This window comes from Equus asinus, chromosome 22 (genome assembly GCF_041296235.1).
Source record: "Equus asinus isolate D_3611 breed Donkey chromosome 22, EquAss-T2T_v2, whole genome shotgun sequence".
Lineage (NCBI taxonomy): Eukaryota > Metazoa > Chordata > Mammalia > Perissodactyla > Equidae > Equus > Equus asinus.
This window is the reverse complement of record NC_091811.1, coordinates 35,763,698-35,784,758: the sequence shown is the minus strand read 5'-3', so window position 1 is coordinate 35,784,758 and position 21,061 is coordinate 35,763,698. Positions and strand designations below refer to the sequence as shown.

At 37.5% G+C, this 21,061-nt stretch overlaps 1 protein-coding gene across 7 annotated transcripts in view; it reads right to left on the bottom strand.

Annotated features, from left to right (window-relative positions):
* Positions 1–21,061, bottom strand: part of RASSF8 (Ras association domain family member 8) — a 118,721-nt gene that overhangs the window by 22,148 nt on the left and 75,512 nt on the right. The window contains exon 3 of one of the 7 annotated variants that reach the window (XM_070494986.1): positions 14,754–14,877. The exons of the other annotated variants lie outside the window; for them this stretch is intronic. The gene's annotated coding sequence lies outside the window, so the exon portion shown is untranslated. The remainder of the gene's footprint in view (positions 1–14,753; positions 14,878–21,061) is intronic. 7 annotated transcript variants of the gene reach the window in all.

Below are 21,061 nucleotides of genomic sequence, written 5' to 3'. Positions count from 1 at the left end.
TGCAGTCTATACAGAAACTGATATATAATAACGTACACCTGAAACTATACAATGTTATAAGCCAACATGACCTCAATAATTAAATTAAAAAAAAAGTTTCTGGGGGAAAAAAGGGTTCCAAAGTCTGAGAAATGTAAGAAATCCAGTAAATAAAGTTAAACAAATTCCTTTACAGCTAGACTTCTCTGAGCCTTTAATAGGCTGGTGAGCACTCAAAACTTGAAATAAGGTTTATATGCTACTGTCCCCAATCCATTTAGAGAATATTTAAGGAAAGGAAACAGAAGAGTTCTGCCTTAAAACAAAATTTGTTTCCTCCTCTGCTAGGCGCTCTATTTACTAAAAATAGAATTATGTATTATTCTTCCTTGGGATAAAATTTAAAATTAAAAAATGGTCAAACATTAACATATTGTGTTAAATAATACATTAAAATTAAATTATCTTATTAAAATAAAAAAAAACTCAGCAGAATTAAAATCTATTTAGTACCTAGTCCCTTATTTTCCATTAAAAGATATTAAACTTGGGAAACCTAACAAGAAAGACGGCAGATCTCATTAGAAGCCTCCCTCTCCCTAAAGAAATCTGTCATTTAAAGGAAACTGGTGTGGCTCATTTTTAAGTTCTATAAGGTTTTAGTTCACCACCACATATTTTCCTATCTGAATTATCACTGTCTCACCTCAAACTTTTAAACATTAAGAGAATACAAATGAACATAAAACATGTGTACATCTGATGAATATTACAGAGTTAGTAATGCTGTGGGAAAACGCTGAGCATAATACTGCTTAGTTAATATAAACTTGCAGAGCTTTTATCCTCTTGATCAGAGACTTCCACAATGGCTTATCCCAGCGAAGACGAGTGTCTTCTATGTTTTCGTTTCAACACCACTGATAATATCTTTCAAACTGAATCCTTACGGAGGGTAGGAAATGTCTTGATGCGTCAGATCAATGAACCATGTCGTCCAAAATTTTATTTCTAGGAGGGCCACCGCTTTTAGAATTTGGCTTCTGTCAAGTTTGGGGCAGTCCTGACAATCATCCCTAGCTTCCCTAAAAATCGTGGTGTTAGTCTTGAGAGTCATTGTAAGAAGCTGTCTGTCATCCTAGAAGAAGCCCCTGGTACTCCCTTCTAGGAGTTGCAAGTCTCTTCTTTCCTTCATACCCTCCACAGTCCATTTCCTGTAGCTCTGCTCCCAGTCCCAGAACTAGACTAGAGGGAAAAAGGGAAGTCCTACACTGTAGGTGCGTATGGTGGGTTGGTCTTCGTTGGAACTAAGGATTCAGGAAGCAAAAGGGCTTTGGCATCTCAATTGGAATTTGGAACAAATTTTTCCATGGAAACAGTGATGGAGGTAGAAGTAAGGTTCTACTGCACGGGTATTAATACAGTTTAGTTACTGTTTCATTATGAGGTCTATATTCAAATCACTATTATTTTAATAGTTTTTATAATAAAGAACTAGGTTTATTAGTAACAAACTACTGGGGAACAAGTATTCTTTAGCTAAGAATATTTATTATTTTAAAAGCCTACTGGAATTAAGCATCTGCATTTGTGGAGACATATTCTCCCAAGACCAGAGCTTTAAGAAAGCAATTACAGTCAATCTTCATTATTCGTGGATTCCTTATTTGTGAATTTACCCACTCGCTAAAATTTATTTGTAACCCCAAATAAACACTTGTGGCATTTTCATGGTCATTTACAGACATGTATACAGCAGTGAAAAATTTGAGTTGTCTGACCTACACATTCCCAGTTGAGGCCTGACAAAGGTGATGCTCTGCCTTCTTGTTTCAGCTTTCACACTGTCAATGTGTCATTTTCTCAGTCTATTTAGTGCCATGTTTGTGCCTTTTTGTAGGTTTTGCTGGTGATTTCACCACTTAAAATGGCCCCCAAGGATTGTGCTGAAGTGCTGTCTAGAGTTCCTAAGTGCAAGAAGGCTATGACGTGACTTATAGACAAAAATACTTGTTGTTAGAGAAGTTTTGTTCAGGCATGAGTTACAGTGCTGTTGCTTGTGAGTTCAATGTTAACGAATCAACAATATATATTAAATACAGTGTCTTTAAACAGAAAAACACATAAACAAGGTGCTACTGATCAGCTGATGAAACCGTTGTGACCAAAGGTTGTCATGATACGAGAATTGACTGCACACTTTTAAATGGTATAACTTCCTTGCGACGGCCACCATCAAGCTGCTGAGCAAATTCCATTACTCCCTGGACACTAGACACAAGCATACAGGTGGCTTACTGGCAAGTTTCACACCTCTTTCATTGCTAGTTTTGCTCAAGATCTGAGCTTATTGCATATTACATTCTTTGTAAAAACAGTATACAGATAAACTGGGTTATACTAAAATCTTCACAGACTACCTACTTTAATTAAATGCAGTACTGCTGCTAGCCACTACTTCTTTTGGCCTCCTAAAGAAAGAGATTCAGCGAATGAACACAGTATATTCTGAATAGTACTTACTAGAACTACTAATAATCAGATAATAAAATTCTCCTTTGTATATAAAACTGTAAAAAAATAAAAAATGGAGTTTAGATTATCTCATGCTAAAACTAACTTGACGTGGGAATTAAATGAAGTTATGCAGAACAACTGTTACTGACTAAAGAAATTTAACTTTTTAATATTCAAATGATTACTGAGGTAAGGAAAAAATGTCTGCAAGTACACCTCCTCCTGCCTGTGGAGATGGGAAAGGAACCAAAGATGAAAAACAACCTGGGGAACACGACAGGATGAGCACAATGTAGGAGAGAGAGAATGATACACAGTAGGAAGCAAGGGAGCAGGTAAGGAAACAGAACTTGGAGGAGACAGGTAACAGTTTTAGGAAAATGGCCTCAGATGCCAGTCAGAGATTTCCTGCCCCTGAACTGCTGTCTTCAGGGGAGGCACGTTTTCGACACTCTGGTTCTGTATTTTGGAAACTCAGTTAAACCTAAGTTGCTTTTAGCAAACCCATTATTTTGCAATAATACAGTTCTGCAAATGGTGTCCAGAAAGTGAGTTGTTATAAAAAGGTACACAATGTTAAAAGTGGGTGTTAAGGAAGATGACCTTAGCAATATAAATAATTCTTCTTAAATCACAAGCCTGCCAACAACACCCAAAAATACATTCGGCTCTACTTGATGGAAGTTCTAAGGAAGCTGTGGACTCGTCCTACCAAGAGATGTCAGAAAGGGATGGGCACAGGATGGCACTTTCTCCAGACATGTAAAGGTCACCCATTTCATAGAGTTCACTGAAACTGAATGGATAAGATATCTTGCCTTTCAGAGCTAGCAACCACTGGCCAGCAACTAGTATAATCATTTAACTGAACACAGAAGGCTGAGGCCTGGCAAATTACAGCGTTTGATCAGTCAAGATCACATGGATAGATGTTAGTCACTCTTTGGAATAACATTAATTTAGATTATTCTGAAAATGAAATTAGATGATTAAGCTTTACATTTATTGAAATAAATTAAGTGCTGTATAGGAGATGTTGAGAAAGTTTCTCTTGTAAAGAACTCTAGTTAAAATGGTCATAAAATGTCATAAAACAGACCATAAAGTGGGGATTACCACTGACATAACATCAGCATGAAAAAACTATGTGTAGTCTATTCTTGGTAATTTTCTTAAACATTTGTGGAAGATGGAACAGTAGGGGACCTTACAACTTGATTTTACTGGCACAAAATCTCTTAAGTAAAAAAAATTAAGTAATATGCCACTGCGTTTCATTTCTTGCTGCAGTATCATAAAAAAGGAATATAAAAATGATCTGTTTTGCAATTTTATCTTCTGTTAGGGTCCCAGTCTACTTTGTGACCCTTCAGAGATAGTTGGAGGCATGTGTGTGGTGCCAAGTTCTGTGATGGTTTAACTCCTGTTAGAGCTCTCAAGACTGGGATAAGAGACCACACTCTCAAAGACTTAATGTGAAAAACTCTGAATTCTGGCATCAATTAAATCATGGTTTTTACGACATGTGCTATTTCATGGCTCTCTTTCACAATCATTAGAAAACTGGCAGTGAACAATAATGCTATAATGTACTGCTACTGAAAAAAATTATGGAAAATTCGGTGATATTTTAAAAAAAAAGACTTAAGTACAAATTGATTTGTGATATTTCTCAAGTAGATACACTTTGGTACCTTCATTGTAACCCAATCTTTGAAATGAAAACATGTTTTTCTTACTGAATCTAGCAACAATAAGAAGAAATATCTAACACTTACTGAACTCTTACTACGTGACAGATGCAAAGTTAACTATTTTATATATATATACACACACTCACACACACTATTTTATTTAATCCTTTCAATACCCATCTGTAGCTCTATGTGACATGAACTATTATGAAACAAACGAGGAAACTGAAGTACAGAGAAATCAGTAACTCAGCCAGCAAGTGGCAGATCCCAATCTGATGATGCTGTTAACTACTAAAAAGTTACTTATATTTATGAAATAAAGTTATTTATATTTATGAAATAAAGTTATTTATTAGTAAAGTTTGCCAGGAGATCTGCAGTCACCAGTCCTTGCTCAGGGGAGAAAGTAATCAAGTAGATGTGATCGTGGGAGCTATAAATTCCCATACTACAAAGCTGAATGATATAGTTAGCTTAATTACTGCCACAGAACTGGGAAAAAGCAAAGAGCTGATGTTCAATAAGCAAAGCAGATTTAGTAAGGAATACACGACTGCTGAGCTTCTTGCTGGAAACTGCTCCTCCCAGTCTCCTTTGTCTCAGGAAAGCAGGAATAGAGCTTGGGGATGAATCCACATGTTGTCAGACACCCAGCGTCCACGTCCTTTCCACTACAACAAGTTGTTTGCAAGGCAGAATCATTTTTCTTCTCCACATCTGAATAGATACGGGTTACCTCCTTCAGGATTTTTACCCATTTGAGTGATGGCAAATTATGTTCAATACTTTACAGTCACCATTCAGGTATAATGGATCCATTTCCTAAATTGAATATTTATGATATTCTGCAATGAAATCCACCATTTTACTTAATAGGGGATAAAAAATTTATTTTTCATCCATGAAGCCAAGGTTACTATGGACTTATCATTCACAATACTATAAATATTGAGCCCAGGAATTCTGACACATAAGCCCATTTTTATAGTTAGAATGAAGTAAGTATGTAAACGTTCAACAAAACTTTCTTTTGACTTACAGTTAGAATGGTGACTTCAAATATGTCAAAACACGTTCCTTTGCAGATATATATTTCTAGGCTAAATTATTAAGTAAACACTTCAAAACCAAAATAAAATAATTTTGGGAGGAAAGAGTAATAAAAAAACATATAAAGGAAAATTTGAGTGCCTGACTCCTGGATCAAAGTGGTTGCCAGACCATAAACTACTTACTTCAATTTTAAGATTTAATTAACACAGTATATAAAGCTGAACAGTTTAAATGTTGCCTGAAATTTTATTACTATACTTATTCAGTTGATAAAGTACTAAATGCTTTAAGAGTATGGAAGCGAGAAATTATATTTGGCAAAACTAAACATGTATGATCCCTAATAATCTTTGTCAAACCAAAATTATTTCAGTTCATAGAAAATAAAAAAAGTATCCATGCAAACAATTTGAAAAGGTAGTTTTCCCTTAATCTTTGAGTCAGGAATAATTTTGCTTATTCTACTTATTTTCTGAAGAAAATCTAAGTCAATTAACCAATTAAATCCTTAGATGATGTGCAAAAATAGGTGCGTCTTTTGATGGTATTTTAAAGTAAAAAGTATTTTCCATTGCAGTAAAATTTTAATAAAGAGGTTAATTCTTCAGTATAATGAAACAAATAATGCTATTGTTCCAACTTGTCACACTTTTTTCTTCACACTATCTTTAGTTGCCATTCTCTTTAAGGAGATACTATGTGCTGCTTTGCAATTAGTTGGGGGAAGATTTGGGCTTCAAATAATCTAGGAAGTGTTGCACTGTTTTGTGGGCATTCAGTATCATTGAAGACAGATGCTAAGTTTGAGATGTGCCTTGTGAAACTGTAGGGCAAAAGGCCTGATATTTATTCTAAGTATCATCAGTGATGCCGACTAAAGTGGTACTCTACTTGGCAATATTCTATTTATAGAAGTGGGCTTAGGCCCAGTCCCTGCTCTTTACTGAAGCTACAGTGCCAGGTGAAGATGGCTGTGACTTGCCAATCAGCAGTCAGATTGAATGAGGAAAGCTATACATCTAACCTAGAGCCCGTGAATAAATATAAATGGCTCAACTGTAGGGTACAGCTACTGAAGCAATTAACCGCTTAAAATCCCAATACACTTTCCAAATTAAACTGCTTGCTTAAGGGGGTGGGAACCCTAGTTTTTGCTACATATAAATAAATTTATTTGCATCTCATTAGTATATCTGATTTGCACAAAGTGTTTATATCTCATCAAGTCCTACATTTTCAGAGCAGCGAGCACAGCTCAAGCACTGCTAATCCAGCAGTTATCCTGGCAAAGGTCGCTTGCAGGAGAAGTATCACCCCAGGGACTGAACTGGGTCAAAAGAAAATGGCCAAGGATTACTCCAGTCGTCATGAAAATCTCCCCGTCTCAGCGAGCTGCAAAGTGGGAGGAAAGTAGCAGCAAGGTAGTAAGCCACTATTTAGATAGAAGGAGGCGAGAATGGTATTGGAAGAGCGGACGAGCCTAGCAGTGGAGAAAACTGAACTTTGAAAGAAATATTTCAATTGAAGTATAATACACCACAGAAAACTTCAGAAATCTTCAGTGTGATGAATTTTCACAAAGCAAACACACCTGTCTAATTACTTCCAAGATCAAGAAGAACCCCTCTCCTAGTCCTGCCCCCCTTCCTGAAAGGTAACCATTATTCTGACCTCTACCATCACAGACCAGATTCGCCTGTTTTTGAATTTTGTATAAATGACTACATCATATGAAGAGGTGTAGGCTTCTTTGATGTAACTGTGTTTGCTGCACTTCATCCATGTGGTTGTGCACAGCAGCAGTTCATTCTTTCTCACTGCAGTACAGATTTCCATTGTATAAATACACCACAATTTATTCATCTAGCTACTGTTGATGGACATTTGGGTTGTTTCCAGTTTTTTGTTATTACAAATAATGCTGCTTTTGCATTCTGCAACTGCCTGCCACCTTATCCCCTGCCTTCCCATCCTGCATCTCCCCTTGCACATCCATTTATACATTATTGCTAGAGAAAATCTTTCTTCAATATAAGTTTGACTCCACCCTCCTGCTCAGAATCCTCCAATGGCTCTCTACTGCCTTCAGGATAAAATCCAAACTCCTCACAGGTCCCGTGTACTACCTCTTAATCATCTTGCAACACTCCCGTTCCCCCGACGCTTACGGCAGGACATTTCGGTTCTTTGAATACACCATTCTCTCAAGCATCTCTGCGCTGCATAAGCTGCTCTCCTTCCTTGGAAAATGCTCCTGATCCTTGCACATCCTTCAAACTCACCTCAGCCTCCTTCCAGACATCTTTCCCCAGTCTTTTGGCTCCTCTTCTGATCTGGAGGTGGCCACTCTCCCCTGTTCTTCCAAAGCACTGTGTTTTTGTTTTATCATGGCAACTCTCAAAGGGTTTCTCTGCGTAAGTCCTCTGATTCCCGTTCTACCTCCTGAACCCCTCAGCACAGTGGCTGACACACAGTGGGGGCACCATTTGTGTTTTTTGACTAACACAGGTGTTAACTGCACAGGACAGAAACTGACAGTTTACATTTAACTGGGGGAAAAAGCACAGTACTAATGAGAAAGTGTCAGTGTGAACCCAGAGGTGACAAAACTGGCATGTAAGCATTTTAAGCGCAGACCTGCAGTCCTGATTTAAGCTCCTGAAATAAACGTTAAATCTTACTATTAACGATGCTAGTGTGACTATTACACCACACTGTAAAATCCTTAAATATATCCCAAGGCAGCATCTAAAGAAGGAATACTATTGTTTTAATCTACAATTTGTAGTTTCCACGTAATCTTAAATAAAACATTTCATTGAAATAATTTTATGGACATTAATTTTTAAATACTCAGTGAAAGGAAATGTGCAAGTAAATCATCTTGTGAAGGAGCAGATAGAAAAATAACTGCAGAAAATAATGTTAATGTTGTTCAGAAATGGAAAAAAATCATGGTGAGATAAAATTCTGACACAGCTCTTTCTCAACACCTTATCACTTAAGCAAAGCCTCTTCCTCCCTAAAAACAAATTAATCAAAATAGGCCAAATGTCACCAGTCAAAAAGAAAGACACTCCACCCTACAAACTCAGAGGGTTTTAAGAAGAAGAATGTAAGGAATCTAATGAAATCAAAACAAAAGAATTGATAAAGTAAACAGCACAGACTTCTCAAGCCATTTTCAGATTCTGGTTTATAAATTACCTATCTGAATAACTTGTCTAAGATTATGAAGACAAACAGACCCATTGACAGACCTGTGGCTAATATTCTCTTTCATTTCATATCTTGGGAATACACATAGTAAACACCAACATATGCTCTCCCCTACTGTTCCTTCAAATATGTTATTTGTTTTCTCAGTCAACAAGTTCTTAAATTGCTATGTTTAGGTCATTTAGGTGGGGAAAAGATAAACTAACATTTTCTGATTTATAACTGTATTATTTCAGAAAAGAATTAAACATATACTTCATTTCATTTTTAAAAGCTAGACTCTAAAAACTCCAAAACATTTATAATAACTACCAATTCATTTTCTCAGTATGATTCTGCCATAAGTAAAAAGTTATTAAGTTTTGGATATTATGAATTTGTAAGAGGAATAAAATTTCTGTAGAGCTATCCAGCAAAATCAGAAATCTGCATCTAGAGCTGAGAAGACAGATCCAACACATCAAATTATCAGAGAAGTGCCAGAAAGCTATAAAACTCACTCAAGTGTACTCTATTCCCTTAAATAGTATCTCCTTAGCATTATTATACAAACTTATATCAGGTTGTCTTGTGCTTCCATTTTGAGACTGATCTAAGACTTACAATTTAGTATTTTAATTTATGTAGATGTGTGGTATATATGTGTGTGTCTATGTATATATACCTATGGACACACACACATATACTCTCTGCTTTTTTTTTTTTTAAGATTTTATTTTTTCCTTTTTCTCCCCCAAAGCCCCCCAGTACATAGTTGTATATTCTTCGTTGTGGGTCCTTCTAGTTGTGGGATGTGGGACGCTGCCTCAGCGTGGCTTGATGAGCAGTGCCATGTCCATGCCCAGGATTCGAACCAACAAAACACTGGACCGCTTGCAGCAGAGCGCGCGAACTTAACCACTCGGCCACGGGGCCAGCCCCTACTCGCTGCTTTCTTAACTAGAGTTTAAACTGGCAATCAGGCTTCTCTTCTTTCTAACTGCTATCTTGTGAGCACAGTGCATGCTCACTAAGTTAATGATAACTGCTCAAATGATTCAACCACCCAACGTCAAAGCCAGGAGATCTGTGCATTTCTGACTGCCTACATTTCCACAAACCCATAATGGTATTAATCCAAAGAAGTAAGGAGTACAGCGTTCTAAGGAATTAACTAAACAATGAAATATTCTAAAAGCTGTATATATAAAAGCTAATGTAAGAAATCCTCAAAATCTCCTGGCTTGTGTTTCAATGTGATGGATAACAACATATTCAGGGGAAAAGATGGATTAAATAAATTATTAAATTTTACACGGAAAAAAATCACACAGAATAAAACTGTGCAAATCATGACCTAACAAACTTAAATAAAATATTCATATTAGTTCCAGATAAATATAGTCAGTGCTCAGAAAACAATAAAAAGTCTCAGTCCAATAAAGAGTCAGCAGTTACCTTACCGCTATAAATGGGACTCAAAGATTCAAGGTGTGAGGAATTTACTGCTGAGGGGTAAAGGGAAAGACAGGCATTAAGGAGGTTTCAGCACTGTAGCAGGGGTAGATGTTTTCACAGTCAAGAGGTGTCTGTCTATAGCCAGTCAACTGGAGCACTAGTAGAAAAATAAACTTGAACTCTTTGGAAGTTTTCCCACCACTCAAAATTTACCTAGTAGAGGCAGAATGACTAAGAGAATGAAGCTGCTAATTTTTTTGATTCAAATCCAAGGAACCAATTATTTGTACATAGCCATTGAACCAAAAATCTTATGTTCAGAGATAAACAATGTCTTAATTTTTTAAAATTAAGAATACTAATATATTTAAAGTTACAATTCAACAAAACTAAAGTAGTAAAAACAATGAGAATATTACCAAAACCAAACAAAAAAGCCACTGTTTAAATGAATCTAATACTCAAATTTGCGGAGTGAGCAAAGTCAAGAAAATGAAATTATGATTTAATTTTAAATGCATGATGTGATTCACATGCTCTTTGTGCAGCATAGTACTACCAGGGTCAGAAATTCAGCAGCATGTGTAATTACACAGAAAAAACCCAAATAACAAATATTCCTTTTCTCTCTATAGTTATTTATTATATCTAGGGAAATCATCTGATTTCTCTAAATCAGGCCAATAGTTATACTTTTATTTAAATAAATCCATTTAAGAACTAAATAATAAGTAAAAGCAAAAGTCATCCCCTCAAATCCCAGGTCACAGGGCGATTCTTTCAAAAGTAACAGGGCAAGAACATTGACATGAAAATCATACTATTAGAAAAATCAGTGGAAGATGACATGGAAATCATCAATTACAGTACTGTTAACGCAACATGAGGTTTTACATGATGGGCAATAGTACAGTATGAGAATCATTACAGCTCTGAGATAACACTTTTTATTTTTTACCCTGAAAAATTCAAATAGTGTTAACAAGTGTTAATTTATAAAGTTAGGCAAAGCAGTTATCATTATCATTCTGTAACACCCCCCTCCCACCACCACCACCACCCACGACCACCATCAAAAACAAAACAAAGTACCAAACAGCTGATGTTAACTGCTCTGTTAAGAGTTAAGGTAAAAGAAGTAGGTAAAGAACTCAGGTCTCTAATCGTTAGTCCTCTAACATGCAGCTCAACAGGAGTCTACCACTGAAATTAGGACTCAACGCACTGAGACCCCCTAGCATGCCCCCAGATCTATCACAAGGGAACCATAAGCATCAGATGAACAAAGGGGGGCCTTCCACCTGTCTGAGCAAAACCAAGGAACTGTCCTGTCTACTTAGCAAAGCTACTTCTTCTGAGGATTCTGTGAAAGTCACTTTAAGAATTCACCTTCTGAACCCAACCCTGAGTAGTATGCTAAATTTCATGAGAGGAGGAGCCTCACGGAAACCCACAGCCTTGGATCATGTCTCCCTCAATCACAAGAAACAGCCATGATGTCTCTTCCAGTTCCGTGATTCTAATGCTTCACAGTGTGAGTGCTGTTAAAATGGTTAAAAAAAAAAAAGACAACTCAAAAACAAACTTTAAGAATATAAACATTTTCTAGGAAAATAAAGAAAAAGTCCTACCATTATGTAGGAAGAATAACATCTGTGAATATTCCACAAAGCTCTAACTAGAAAAGACTGACACAGGCTTGACTGATAGGAAGGATTTGTCTTTGAAAACAAAGGAGTAATTTATCAGGCCAATAAATTCATTGTGAAGACACTAAAGTCAAATTAAATAAAACCAATGAGAGACAAAGCAATGTCCTAGTTTTGTGCACTGGGAGCTAAGGCTTCACTGAGCACTAATTATATCTGGTTGGAAACGAAGCAAATTAAATATGTTCCCTTTTAAATGGTGTTTTTTTTAAAACAAGAACATTTGAAAGAACAAAGCATTTTGAATTATTTTCCCAAATTAATCTTGGGAATTAAAGAGTAGGTTATACAAGTAACTTTTTTTTTTGTTTTTATGTGCCCTGGGTAATGATGAAAGTGCATGTTGAAGTTACATTTAAAAGCCAAATATCTATGGTTCTGGGCTTTCCAACATGCCTCAGAAGGTGGTGTTCTAAATGCAAAGTATAAAAATATATGAGTAAGTATGCAGGATCTGGGGTGCTCATCACTGATTGAGAATGTAAAATACTTGGAGGAAACTGTCAAAACTACATATTTTAGCTTATTTATCTTTGTGGTCTTCATTGCTTTTTCTTTTTTTTTTTTACTTCTAGTCAATTCTATTTCCAAAGAGGCTGAGGATGTTCTCCTTTGAGACTTGGATCTTGAAACAGCTTCACTCTAAGAAAAAAGGTATCAAACAGTAGGGAAAACATTATTCAGAGAGCTAACTATTTTATTACAATGGCAACAGTTCATCTAAAGCACATATACCATGTACAACCTGTGTGCCAAATCCAGAAGTTTACAGGTGATCACAACCTGATGGTGGAAGCATGTATAGGGTAGAAAGACAATACACCAGAGAGAAGGTGAGATGGTAAATATATACATGTCACAGGCACTCAAGCTCAGTCCAAGAATGGAGCTAGGCTTGGTTTAATACGCATCTGCCTCTCTCTCCCTTTTAAAAGCTTTAAATTGTTTCACCCTCAGGCTGGCTGGGGCATTATTTTCCTTTAGTCTCTGGCTCTTGAGAAATAAGCATTGTTGTGGTGACCTTTGGGGGCAGCTCTTGGTTTCAGGACACAGCCACTCCTCTGGAACTCTTTCTCCTGCATCCCATTTCAGTATCTCTTTAGTGCTTGTGTGAATGCGTGCATGCACGTGCACACTTCCGCCCGCCAAATATAGAGGGGCCCAGTGAAGCAGCCATGGAGGTCCACCAGCCCTACAAAGGCTGTTGATGCTATGCAATGTATTTGCTTTTGAAAACAATTGCCTAAATTTACTGCAGTAAGCTTGTTATTTCAATGATAATCTGATTGTTGGTTCTAAAAGTCTAATAAAAAAACCCAAGGGGGCTGGCCCCGTGGCCGAGTGGTTAAGTTTGCACGCTCCGCTGCAGGCGGCCCAGTGTTTCGTTGGTTCGAATCCTGGGCGCGGACATGGCACTGCTCATCAGACCACGCTGAGGCAGCGTCCCACATGCCACAACTAGAAGAACCCACAACGAAGAATACACAACTGTGTACCGGGGGGCTTTGGGGAGAAAAAGGAAAAAAATAAAATCTTAAAAAAAAAAAACCCAAGAAAATTATTAATAAAATACAATTTGGCAATAAAATGTTTAAAAATGGGATGAAGACTTTGACAAAAGATATAATAAAATGGGGTCTTGGTAGTAAAAAATTATAAACTCTAGCTTATTTCTAAAAATATTCCCCAAAAAAGTATACACAATACAAAAACAATACAAAATAACTTATAAGAAATTTTAGATGTATTTTTAGAGTTCACCTGTTAAAGAGCATATCAAAGAGGATAAGGAGTGATGGTTGGCGGTGGCCGTGATCCACCAGGTTGAGGAAGAGTATTTTATTACTGATATTGTTTAGAATTTCTGGAACATGGTGATGAGAAAAGGAAGACTGGCTTTTAGGATTCTTAGTCAGTTTTACTGCTGTTTCTAAATTCTCTACAGAAAATGCACCTTATTGCCTACACCAGAGCAACCTCTTCCTAGTGTCCCATCCTTGGTACACCACTATTAAAGAGTTATCCAACTTCAGTCTTCAAGGCTATAAAGTCCTTTAACATCACTGCGCAAACTTTTCCATACAGTAAAGGGATTTTAAAAAAATTATTAGGCAACTAACCAATGCTGTTAGTAAAAAAACCCAAAAAACAAAAAACAGATCAACTCCGAGATATATAGGGGGAAAAAAATCAATCAACTTCCTATCAATTAGATACTACTCAGTCACACACACTATAATACACACACATACACACACTTTTTAAAAATTCAAGTTATCAATCTTCTGGGCTATGTTAAATATTAGTTTCAGTCATGCTGGCTCTTTAAAAATAAAAATAAAATTAAGGATTCGTTGCATTAAAAAAAAAAGGAAGTTGTTCCAAATAGCCTATATATGAAAAGAACTTTCTAAAAAATAACAAATATTAAAATAAGTATCAATTTTTCAATAACAGCTGAACTTAAATTTTTGCAAAATAATTTTCTATTTATTCCTCAGTTAGAACTTTCCATTTTAGGATTCAGAAGCCATTTTGTGAAAGGGTTTAAGATGAATCTATAATGGAATCATAGATTTTCCCTTTATGTGCCCTGCAATTATAGAGATATGATCCACAGAGAATATTCAGAGTGTATCTACCACTACTGATCTCAAAATTCATTAAGGCAGTTGTTTCTAACTCCTGTCAGAATGCGGGTACAGAAGCAAGAAGAAAGAAACACTAGAGAAACCAGACAAGTCCTTAATGAAGATATCAGACATTACCTAAGTTAAATGCAGATATACAAATCAGGAGCAACTTTGTGCACATTCTACTCATTTTTTCCACATTAAATTAATTTGAGAGGTTGAAATGGTTTCTCGCCTTTTTTCCTTTCTGTTTCTCCTTGCTGCCTATTAAAAGAAGGTAATTTAACAAACTCTGAGGAGAACAGTGCTAGGCTACAGTGAATTCTCTGTCTCCTAACTAGTCTGCTTTAGTCTGCTGTATTTCAGAGCTATACTCATAACCATCAAAACACAGACGCTCTATCACCAGGCTCAATTGCTTCTCCCCTTTCTGTGTTAGAACAGCCTCCCCTCTACCTTACTGCAGTCATTCTTTAGTAGCAGTTACACGCATTTGAAAGGATACGGACCTGTAGCACTTGAATGGATCATCTAGGTCAGGGATTTTCCATTTGTTTTCCAGCTCCAACACCAGAGGGAAGGACACACAGCTTTCATGAACACAGAGGCCAAGTGGGATAGTCACAGCAATGGCTGGGGTAGGGGAATGAGAGGAGATGTGTCAAAAGCCCTGAGTCCACAGGGGCAGAAGGAAATAATCCCATTGCCTTATCTAGGGTTTTTATCACTCTTACTACTTCCAAAATTGAAACGCTTTTTCTTTTTTTTACTGGAAATGATCAAACAAATAATCTTCTTAGAAAAAAATTATTATTCTTTTTGGCAGGCTAAGTAACTCCTAGCCAGCCCTTGTGGTCTGGTGGTTAAGATTCAGCGCTCTCACCACTGCGGCCCAGGTCCATCTCCTGGTCAGGGACCCACACCACCCATCTGTTGGTTGTCAGACTGTGGGAGCTGCATGTTGCCATGATGCTGAAAGCTATGCCACCGGTATTTCAAATATCAGCAGGGTCACCCATGGTGGACAGGTTTCAGAGGAGCTTCCAGACTAGACAGACTAGGAAGAAGTACCTGGCCACCCACTTCTGAAAAAACTGGCCAAGAAAACCCTAAGAATAGCAGCAGAGCCTTGTCTGATGCAGCGCTGGAAGGTGAGAGGATGGCGCAAAAGGACTGGGCAGGGTTCCGCTCTGCTGTACACAGCGACTAGGAGTTGGAATCAACTCCACGGCACTAGCAAAAAATTTACTCCTAGTCCTTGCACTCCAGCATTTACCGCCCATATTTCAAAATTAGGGAACTTTGCAAAACCTCCTGCTTTCTTCTTCCTTACTAAAATGCAGGGAGATGGGAGGAAATCAAACAAGGTTGAGATAAGGCCCAAATACAGCAAAATTATTTATTCTATCTTTTCACATAATGTACCTATTAAAACTTGTGATACTTGATTAAGAATTGTTTTAAAACCCATCTGAAAATTACCAGATTTTGCAGCCAGCCCTGAAGGCCTAGTTGCTAAGTTCGGCACACTCCACTTCAGTGGCCTGGGTTCAGTTCCCAGGCCTAGACCTACACCACTCGCCTGTTAGTGGCCATGCTGTGGTGGCAGCTCACATAAAAAGAAAAAAAGAGGAAGATTGGCAATAGGTGTTAGCTCAGGCTAATCTTCCCCAGCAAAAGAATAAAAAAAAAAAAATACCAGATTCAGATTTACTAATAAGCTGTAGAGATCTTCTAATTGATTTGTTGTAGACTGCTTTTTACCTTTCTTAGGTACTTTCTATTTATTGCAACACTTTGGTTTTAATTTCTATGTGCATTAGTCATGATGAACTATATCTAATTTTTGAGATTTATGAAGATTACTCCAGAATTTCCCTATAAACTTTAATGGGTATTTTTTCAATTGTCCAAAACCACTGATAAAAATGATTACCTTCAGGAGGTAAGGTTAATGAAATTTCCTAGGCTGCACTCAGGCACTGACCCCTCTTCTGTGGGCATGACTGTCTAGGCAGTTTTACTCTTGCATAACTAAGTTGTATGGTCTCATGATAGATAGTCCCTATCTTCAGAGTTGGCTAAGAATAATATCACTTGGCTAGAAAAAAATTTATTCATACACTTAACATTTCTTTAAAAAAAAAAATGTGTTCAGGGCCAGCCCAGTGGCACGGCGGTTAAGTTTGCCTGTTCTGCTTCAGCAGCCCGAGGTTGCTGGTTTGGATACCGGGTGTGGACCTACACACCACTTGTCAGGCCATGCTGTGGCAGGCGTCCCACATATAAAATGGAGGAAGATGGGCACGGATGTTAGTTCAGGGCCAGTCTTCCTCAGCAAAAAGAGGAGGATTGGCAGCAGATGTTAGCTCAGGGCTAATCTTCCTCCAAAAACAACAACAAAAAAAGTGTTTACTGTCGGGGGGAAAAACACCAGAAAATACTGAAAAGATGAAAATATAAAGCCATCCATAATCTCATTCCTCTAACCATAAGGGCTCAAACTCAGCCTAAACAGCAGATACTATGAGAGTTCTTCATTTTAGCTTCTTCCCTCAGCCCAAATCCATCCAAAGCAATCTAGTTCATTTCCTCACTCATTCATTCACTATTAATATATATCTGGGCCTGTCTTGCTTAAATCCATGAATGTTCCTCACTGACTTTAGGATAAAGTCCTCGGTCCTACCCTCACCCACGTTATTCCAGCCCCTTCCTCAACTACACTTCCCCTTTGTGAGGTAGCCATACCTCCCTGTTCCCCCACGTATCCTTCTTTCTGCTTAGAACATCTTCTTCCTTCCTACCCACTTCACCAGACTAGCCCCCAGGTATCCTGCTGGTCTCTGCTTGATGAGGTGGTGGTGGGGAGGAGGCCCCAGCAGATGCTGAGAGCTTCCTCTATGCCAGGCACATATACCAATTCAAAATAACCCACAGAGGAAATGTTACTATTATCATCCCCATTTTACAAATGAGGATGTGGAGGCTTTAAAAAGTTAATCAACTTGATACAACGCAGCTAGTACAAGATGGAGCTGAGATTTGAACTGAGTCTGACTCTAGTGCTTGCTCGCAACCTTGACCTGGAGGATGGCAAACCCCACAGGGACCAGGCAGGTTTGCATCTTAAATACAAAGAAACAGTTTTCACTTCCACAAAGAAATATGATTTAAAAAAAACAAAAACACATGGCCCTTGCTTTCTTTCTATGAAGATGGGTAATATTCACTTTAATCTTACATCTATAAAAAACCCAACAGCCCTTCATGTTACTCATTTGCCCTCTAAAATAAAAATCTGGATAATTATTTTAATGTCATTTTTCTAGAGAAACTATTTATATTCTAGAAAATTTTAATATGCTGTAGGATGGAACAGTGAGATAATACCTTGCTAAGCTTGAAGAAGGAATATAGTGAAAAAATATAAAATGATACGGAAAAGCTCACTATTCTTGTCATTTTATATTGTAAAAACAAACAATGCTATAAACAATGTGTGATTTTTCTGTTGTGATCTGAAAGATCACAAGTTTTACTTAGTGCTTCAATATTTACATGAGCAGAAACCAACTTCTTTTGATCAAAGGAGCACCAGCATATTCAGTGACGGCTTGAAAGCTGAGCCACACAGTTTTGGTAAAAACCTGATCTCCAACGGATCCCAGTCTGTCCCTTTAAGGAGTTTGCCGGTTGAACTGAAGTCTTTAGCAAGATTTAAACTTAATTTTTACCTTAGAGGAAAAGTCACATTTCAAGGATGGCTGAAGTACCTGATATATTTAGTTCCTGACACACGTCTGCTTTAAGACAAGATCACACACACAAACTGCTCTCTGTAGCACATGTGTGGCTAAGGAGCTCTTTTAACTGATTATGTAATATTTTAGTTTTATACTAAAAGATTCCAGATGTTTACTCTAGCAGCTTTTGTAGACACATGGGATTAATGGTAGACAAGTAATCACTGGTTTTGGAAGAGGGCCAAAGTGTGCACATACACTGTTTAATTATGTTGGCACCCCAGGCATTTCAAACATCAACAGAATTTCTCAGCTGATATTCCCATTACTAATCCTGTTTTAAACAATTATAGAGGGGTAAAGAAATTGGGTACTGCATATGCTAATGAAATCCATCTAGCTCCTTTTACTTGTAATAGATGTGGAGGTTTTATGGATTAAAAATCTCAAACTATAAACAGGAGGTAAATATAATACAAAAACTGCCGAGAAATATTTCTTTGGAATTCTTTGCTGCACACCAGTGTAGCAATTCCCAACTCCTTTTTTGTTATTGTTCTCCTTTCTAAAAATTCATCTGTCCCAAGGGAACCTCTGGCGTGGCCATGAAAGGTTCCCATGAGTCCTCAAACTTGACTTAGGGACATACTTCTCTACACAAACAGTGCTGGAAGTTTGTTTTGAATAAACATTCCAAAGTTCCCTTACCTAGATGATTTTGAACAACCTGCTGTGAATCTGAAAGCATAGAGACACAGTAGAATTCTGTTTTATATTAATGACTCAAATTTCTCCCACTTCCTTTTAGGAAAAATGAAGCAGTAACATACACAATATTTCCACAAATTTTCCAAAAGACATTTAAAGGTTTTATATGTGAAAATAAATGCATAAATCATCACAAAAATAGATGAGCTGGGCTAATAAAGCGCTACAGACTATCTTAGAGGGAGGACCTTTTCAGTGAAGCAAGTTCAATGGAAAAATTCCTAATCCAGAAGTTTTCCAGACTTCTCAAGACCATATGTTAGTCACCAGCTCTCCTGGGATATGGGAAGTTTCCTTCATGTGCCGTAGGCTCCTGATATCATGCACATAAATTTAAACTAAACACACAAAAACATACATTTCACTAAAATAGCATGTGATGATGAGAAACAAGATACTTTGGTAAATTTATTTGAAACACATTTATAAGTAAAACATACAGCTCAAACTATTGAAGCATCTTTTCAGATTTCTTGAATTTCTCTGAATAAGCAATATTTTCTATAATGATGGGAAGAACTGTAGTTTATGTACAGCTGATACTGAAATCTCCATTAGACTCTCTTCTCTCAAGCCCACTCGCACTCTGAAGGCCCAGACCCCACTCAACAAGGACCTTTGGAAGCAGACACTCATTTTCCAGTTCTTTATTTTAAAATCTCTCAATCAACTGTTTGCCATTTTCACTGCCAATAGTTCAAAACCTTTATTATCTCAGACATTTATAATTTTATAACTGCTAATGCATCTCTGCAATCCACGAGGCACACTGCCCCCAAATCCTACCCCTCCCCCAGCCTGGCTCAAATCTGGTTTGTAAGTCTATGACGCAGAAGACAGAGGTTTAACAAAGGGTGGCTAATCCGGCTCAAGAAGTGTATAGTGACCTCACACCATCATGACGAGGAAGGATGGGTCCCCAGTGTAACACAGGGCCAAAATATACTCTGAGAATCCAGGGAAGCAGTAGAGTTAAAAAACAAACAAACATACAAACTAAAACTGAAGTAAATCCAGCATCTTGAAGTGTTGACATTTTAAAGGTACAACAGTTGGCAAAATCAAAGCAACCCTTGGGCTAGCCCCGGTGGCCTAGTGGTTAAGTTCAGCACACACCGCTTTAGTGGCCTGGGTTCGGTTCCCAGGTGTGGACCTACATCACTCTGTTGGTGGCCATGCTGTGCTGGTGGCCCACATACTAAAAAATAGAGGAGGACTGGCACGGATGTTTGCCCTGGGCAAATCTTCCTCAGCCAAAAAAAAAAAAAAAAAATCAAAGTAACCCAGAAATCCAGCACAATCCAACTCTCCAAATCCACATCTGAGGTACAGAAATTGTAATGCTGGCAAAATCAAAATAATATGGAAAAGAGACTGGCACTGTAAAATGCTCCACTAATGGAGTAGAAAAATATCATAAACTCCCAAATACCTCAAACAATGGAAGAAAAAGTCTTCAAGTAAATTAACTGGGCGCCTAGCTACTGGCTGTGAAAGAAAGCTTATTACACTGTTTGGTGAGGCATCATATCACTGTAAAGAATCTTCATTTATACTGAAAGCAGCAGCAGTCAAGCTGGTCAGAAATCACACATTTAAGAGGATCCCCTGTATCTCTTACTGCTTCAACTTGCTATCTCTATAACCAGACTGCAGAGTCCTGCAGGGTCGACAAGCTATGGCCTGTTGTCTGCTTTTGTAATAAAGCTTTATTGGAACACAGCCACGCTCGTTCACTTAGGTGCTGTCTATAGCTACTATGCACTACAATGTGAGAGCTGAGTGGTTACAACAGAGACCATAAGCCCAGCAAAGCCCAAAACATTTACTACCTGGCCCTCTACAGAAACAGTCTGCACATCCCTGACTGGATGATAATATGGAATAAGATAACCCTGATGATGCCTTTACTGAACGCTTAATCAGAAGTGCAGCCACAAGAGGTGTGGTGGCAAATAGGCCATTTTTTTCCTCTTTACATGAAGGAGCATAGAGGATTTTTATGCTTCAATAGTGAATAATTTTGATAAGGATAGGAAACAATAGTGATTAAAATATAATAATAATTATTATTTTAATTCTGTAAACACAGTACCTGGATATCTGCTTTCTGCATACTCTGTAGCATTAGTGTTAAAGAGAATGTGTACTTTCCAAATCATTTCCATGGTACTGATATTTTGTAAAAACACACTTGTGAATATTGAGTAATTAGTACATTCTTTCTGTAACCAACTATAGAATATCTTTATTGTTTTATTAACATAGGACATCGAAATACTATGTTTCTATAGGAAATAATA